This window comes from Carlito syrichta, unplaced genomic scaffold, assembly GCF_000164805.1.
Source record: "Carlito syrichta isolate Samal-C Ts95f unplaced genomic scaffold, Tarsius_syrichta-2.0.1 Scaffold91562, whole genome shotgun sequence".
NCBI classification, from domain to species: Eukaryota; Metazoa; Chordata; class Mammalia; order Primates; family Tarsiidae; genus Carlito; species Carlito syrichta.
This window is the reverse complement of record NW_007035658.1, coordinates 258,461-263,751: the sequence shown is the minus strand read 5'-3', so window position 1 is coordinate 263,751 and position 5,291 is coordinate 258,461. Positions and strand designations below refer to the sequence as shown.

The following is a 5,291-nucleotide window of genomic DNA, read 5'->3' as shown; positions in this document are numbered from 1 at the left end:
GTTTTTTTTTTTTTTTTTTTATGTGAGTTGGAGTCTCACTCTATTGCCCAGGCTGGAGTGCAGTGGCATGCTCATGACCACCCTAGTGTCTACCTGCTGGGCTCAGGCGATCCTTCCACCTCAACCTTCCAAGTAACAGAAACTACAGGCGGGCGCTACCACACTTGGCTAATTTTTTTATTTATTGTAGAGATGAGGTATCACTAAGTTGCCTAGGCTGTTCTTGAACCCCTGGACTCAAGCAATCCTCTCACTTCGGCCTCCCAAAGTATAGTTGTTTAGAAGCTGGGTTTGGTGACTGACACCTGTAATCTCAGCACTTTGGGAGGTGGAGGTGAGAGGATTGCCTGAGCCCAGGGGTTCAAGAACAGCCTAGGCAACTTAGTGATACCTCATCTCTACAATAAATAAAAAAATTAGCCAAGTGTGGTAGCGCCCGCCTGTAGTTTCTGTTACTTGGAAGGTTGAGGTGGAAGGATCGCCTGAGCCCAGCAGGTCAAGGCTGCAGTGGCTGTGAGCGTGCCACTACACTCCTGTCTGGGCAACAGAGTAAGACTCCAACTCAAATAAAATGAAGATTAGACAAAGGCCAACGGACTTGAAAATTCTGTGAGTCCTCTATTCATTATTGTGACACAATTCTAGGAACTTATCTGGTCGCACCAGATACAAGTAGATTAGAATAGCAAAAGAAAAAAAGAGGATGTTTACTCTTTGATAGTTTTATGAAATCTTTCTTTTTTTCTTTTCCTTTTCTTCCCCCCTGAATTAAGGCTTTGTTTTCCATGTTTTTGGACTATGTTTGCACTCTGTATTATATATATGTTAGCATTTATAATATGTAGTGTTGCTTGCATCTATGGGTGCTGAACCTTTTATTCCAGTACTGCATTTTGTTTGTAGCTCTATAGGTTTACAGAGGGGCAAGTAATAAGGACTTCTCTTTTCTTTGTTGTAGTACTGGTAGAGACTTGAAACAGATGGGTCCAGTGCCTCCAACAATTGCAGGAAGTAGATTATGGAGTCAGGAAACAGCATGTGATGTTCCTTTTTTTTTTTGAGTTGGAGTCTCACTCTGTCAGCCAGGCTGGAGGGCAGTGGCACGCTCACGGCCACCTCAGCCTTGAACTGCTGGGATCAGGTGATCCTCCCGTTTCAGCCTTCCAAGTAGCTGGGACTACAGGCAAGTGCCACCATGCCCGGCTAATTTTTTGATTTGTTGTAGAGATGAGGTCTCGCCAAGTTGCCCAGTTTGCATTCATTTAAATTCGCTGACATTTTGGTTTTGGTTTAAATTTGGTTGTACTGCTACTAAAATATTTAAGTCATTGATCACTTAATTTTTCTGGAATTATCTCTGTTAATTTCTGAGGGTTCTGTAACTTAAGTTCATATTTTGTTTTAAATTGATTTTGACAAGGTTTTGACAATTGAGATGACTTTAGATGGCCTTTTAAGGCTTATAAAATAAAATTCAAGTTGGGTATAGTGGATTGTACCTGTAGTCTCAGTTAATTGGGAGGCTGAGGTGGAAGGATTGTTTGAGCCCAGGAGTTCAAGACCAGCCTGGGCAACACAGCGAGTCCATGTACAGAAAATAAAATATAAAATAAAATATTCAAACTTGCATACAAAGCCCTTCACAATCTGTCTTCTGTATGCCTTTGACAGCCACCTACTCACTCCTGCATACACACACACACACACACACACAATATAGTCCTGCCTGACCATTGAGACCTTATTGTGGCATTTCTTTGATAATTTAAAATCATAATTTTTTGGGAGGTAGATTATGCTTGGGTTTTGGCTCACACAAATCAAAATCATGAGATATTTTAAATAATCATTATTAAGAAAAATTATAATAACTTTACTGAGTACTATATGCTAGGCACTGTGTAAATAAATGCTTTGCATGAATTAGCTCAATCCATATAACAACACTTGAAGTAAGTAAGCATTACTTTCATTTAATGAAGAAACTGAAGCACAGAAAAATCAAGTAAACAGTAGTCAGGATTTGAAGCCATTTTGTGTCCAAATTTTGGTGCTTAACAATTAATACTATGTTGTCTTTTGTATGAACAAGAATGCTACTCTTTTAATGTTCTGTGGGGGATATTATTTTCTAGGGACCTGAGTGCTTATGTTCTCTATGTGTGACTTCTGACTCCTGGCATTGGAACATTTGAGAAGCTAACCAGAAAGCATCTAAGTGTACTTGGAATCAGAACCAAAATACATAGATAGTGTGGATGAAATTTCATTCAGGCAGGGTGAATCCTTGCCACTTACTCCCACCCTACACTTGGTATCTCTCTGGTAGATATCATACTTATGTATGCCATAGCATCTCTCTTTCCTGGGTAGGTTGCCAGCTTTGGCTCTTGAGCCTCTTTCTTATCTTTCCTTTTTTTTGTTTTTGTTTTTTGGTTTGAGTTGGGAGTCTCACTCTGTTGCCCAGACTGGAGTGCAGTGGCACACTCACGGCTACCCCAGTGTCAACCTGCTGGGCTCTGGCAATCCTTATGCCTTAGCCTTCCAAGTAACTGGAACTATAGGCATGCACTACCATGCCCAGCTAATTTTAGTTTTACTGTAGAGACGAAGTCTTGCCAAGTTGCCCAGACTGGTCTCGAACCCATGGGCTCAGGCAGTCCACTTGCCTTGGCCTCCCAAAGTGCTGGGATTACAGGCTGAGCCACTGAGTCTGACCCTTATCTTTCATATAGGGCAGGGATCCACAACCCCTGGGCCAGGACCAGTACCCGTCTGTGCCCTGTTAGGAACCTGGCGGCACAGTAGAAGATGAGCAGAGGGTGAGTGGAGCTCTGACCAGATCAGATCAGCTCAGATCAGATTCTCATGGGAGCGTGAACCCTATTGTAAACTGCATGCCAAGGATCTAGGTTGCGCTTCTTATGAGAGAATCTAATGTCTAATGTTCCCCAACCCCCACTTCCATCCGTGGTTCTACAAAAGTGGTCCCTTATGCCAAAAACGTTAGAGACTGCTGATTTAGATCATCCCCTTTCTGCTTCCACAGCCATTTTTTTAAGAGGGTAAATATAATTTATTACAATCAAGCCTACATGATTACTGTCTTATGATTACTCTGAGAACTTAGAGTAGAATTATGAACGTTCCAAGGTTGATGGGGAGTTGAAGATCAGATGTTGGACATCAAGCAATTACATTACAATAGGTACTTCTGTAAAACATTTCAGTTTTTTTAAAATTTTAAAGATTAGAGACAGGTCTCACCATGTTGCCAAGGCTACATTTGAACTCATGGACTCAAGCGACCCTCCCACCTTCAGAGTAGCTGGTACTACAGGCACGCACCTGAAGTATAATTTTGGTCTTCTTTTTGGTTCCTGATTTTTTTGTGTGGTGTGTTGGAGTCTCAGTCTGTCGCCCAGACTGGAGTGCAGTGGCCGCTCCCTGCCACTGCAGCCTCACCTGCTGGGCTCCGGCAATCCTTCCGCCTCAGCCTTCCAAGTAGCCGGAATTACAGGCATGCGCTACCACGCCCGGCTGATTTTTTGATTTATTGTAGAGATGAGGTCTCGCTGCCCAGGAGGGTCTCGAACCGGCGGGCTCAGACAATCCACTCACCTCAGCATCGGGCCCAGCTCCTGATTTTTTTTTAACCCCCCCACCCCAGTTCCTGATTTTTAGCTGTACTTTACCACTCATAAGTATGATTTCTGGCTGGCTAGGTGCAGTGGCTCACACCTGTAATCTCAGCACTTTGGGAGGTAGAGGCGAGAGGATTTTCTGAACTCAGGCGTTCAAGAGCAGCCGGGGCAACATGGTAAGAACTCGTCTCTACAATAAATCAAAAAATTAGTCAGGCATGGTGGAACATGCCTGTAGTTCCATCTATTTGGAAGTTTTGCCTGAGCCTGGCAGGTCAAGGCTACAGTAACTATGATCCTGTAACTGCACCTCAGCCTGGGCTACAGGGTGAAACTCTAACTTTTTTTTTTAATTTTAAAAAATTTTTTATTTTTTGAGTTGGAGTCTCACTCTGTCGTCCAGACTGGAGTGCAGTGGCCGCTCCCGGCCACCGCAGCCTCACCTGCTGGGCTCCGGCGATCCTTCCACCTCAGCCTTCCAAGTAGCTGGAACTACAGGCATGCACTACCGCGCCCAGCTGATTTTTTGATTTACTGTAGAGATGAGGTCTTGCTGCCCAGGCGGGTCTTGAACCCGCGGGCTCAGGCAATCCACTCACCTCAGCCTCCCAAAGGCGCGGGATTACAGGCTAAGCCACCAAGCCCGGCGAGACTCTAACTTTAAAAAAAAAAAAAAAAAAGATTTCTGTCTTGAATCATGTGCTTCAGTGTACTTTGAAACCTGGTTGTTTAGCAGATATAATTCTGTGGTATACTTCCTATACTCGCATAGTTTTGGGGCCTGTGTCTAAGAATGGTTTAAGTTGTTCACACTGAAGGAGCTAGAAGGGAAACTTGAGAGAGGAAGTAAAAGGAGGAAGCTGTCCTTAACATAAATAAGACTCTTACCTCATCTAAGTGCTTCCAGCAAGAGTTAAATTTCCTAATCAAAGTTTAGTTTCTTTTTGGCCTAGAGTATTCAGAGTATTTTATTTTATTTTTTGAGTTGGAGTCTCACTCTGTCGCCCAGACTGGAGTGCAGTGTCCGCTCCCTGCCACCGCAGCCTTGCCTGCTGGGCTCCGGCGATCCTTCCGCCTCAGCCTTCTGAGGAGCTGGAATTACAGGCATGCGCTACCACGCCTGGCTGATTTTTTTGCTTTATTGTAGAGATGAGGTCTCGCTGCCCAGGCGGGTCTCAAACCCGCAGGCTCAGGCAGTCCACTCACCTCAGCTTCCCAAAGGTGCGGGATTACAGGCTGAGTCACCGAGCCCAGCTCAGAGTATTTTAGAATACTCAAAAACCCATAGTTTGAGTAAAAACTATGTGCCCATAGTTTTGAGTATGTGTGTGAACATTTTTAACATTTCATATTAGAAATGGAAACTAGGAGCAAAAAATATATTCCTAAAGAGGAGTGACACTATATTAAAAGGACAAAAAAATATAGCCAGGCACAGTAGCATCTACCTGTAGTCCCAGCTGCTCAGAAGGCTGAGGTGGGAGGAGTTTGAGTCCAGCCCTAGTGACATAGTAAGATCCCTGTCTCTTAAAAAAAAAGAGAGGCCGGGTTTGGTGGCTCAGCCTGTAATCCCAGCACTTTGGGAGACCGAGGCAAGTGGATTGCCTGAGCCCGCGGGTTCGAGACCAGCCTGGGCAACTTGGCGAG

At 44.2% G+C, this 5,291-nt stretch overlaps 1 protein-coding gene across 2 annotated transcripts in view; it reads left to right on the top strand.

The window, feature by feature from the left end:
- Positions 1 to 5,291, top strand: part of SNAP23 (synaptosome associated protein 23) — a 48,355-nt gene that overhangs the window by 1,264 nt on the left and 41,800 nt on the right. Inside the window, exon 2 of one of the 2 annotated variants that reach the window (XM_021712938.1) lies at positions 2,736 to 2,822. The exons of the other annotated variant lie outside the window; for it this stretch is intronic. The gene's annotated coding sequence lies outside the window, so the exon portion shown is untranslated. The remainder of the gene's footprint in view (positions 1 to 2,735; positions 2,823 to 5,291) is intronic. 2 annotated transcript variants of the gene reach the window in all.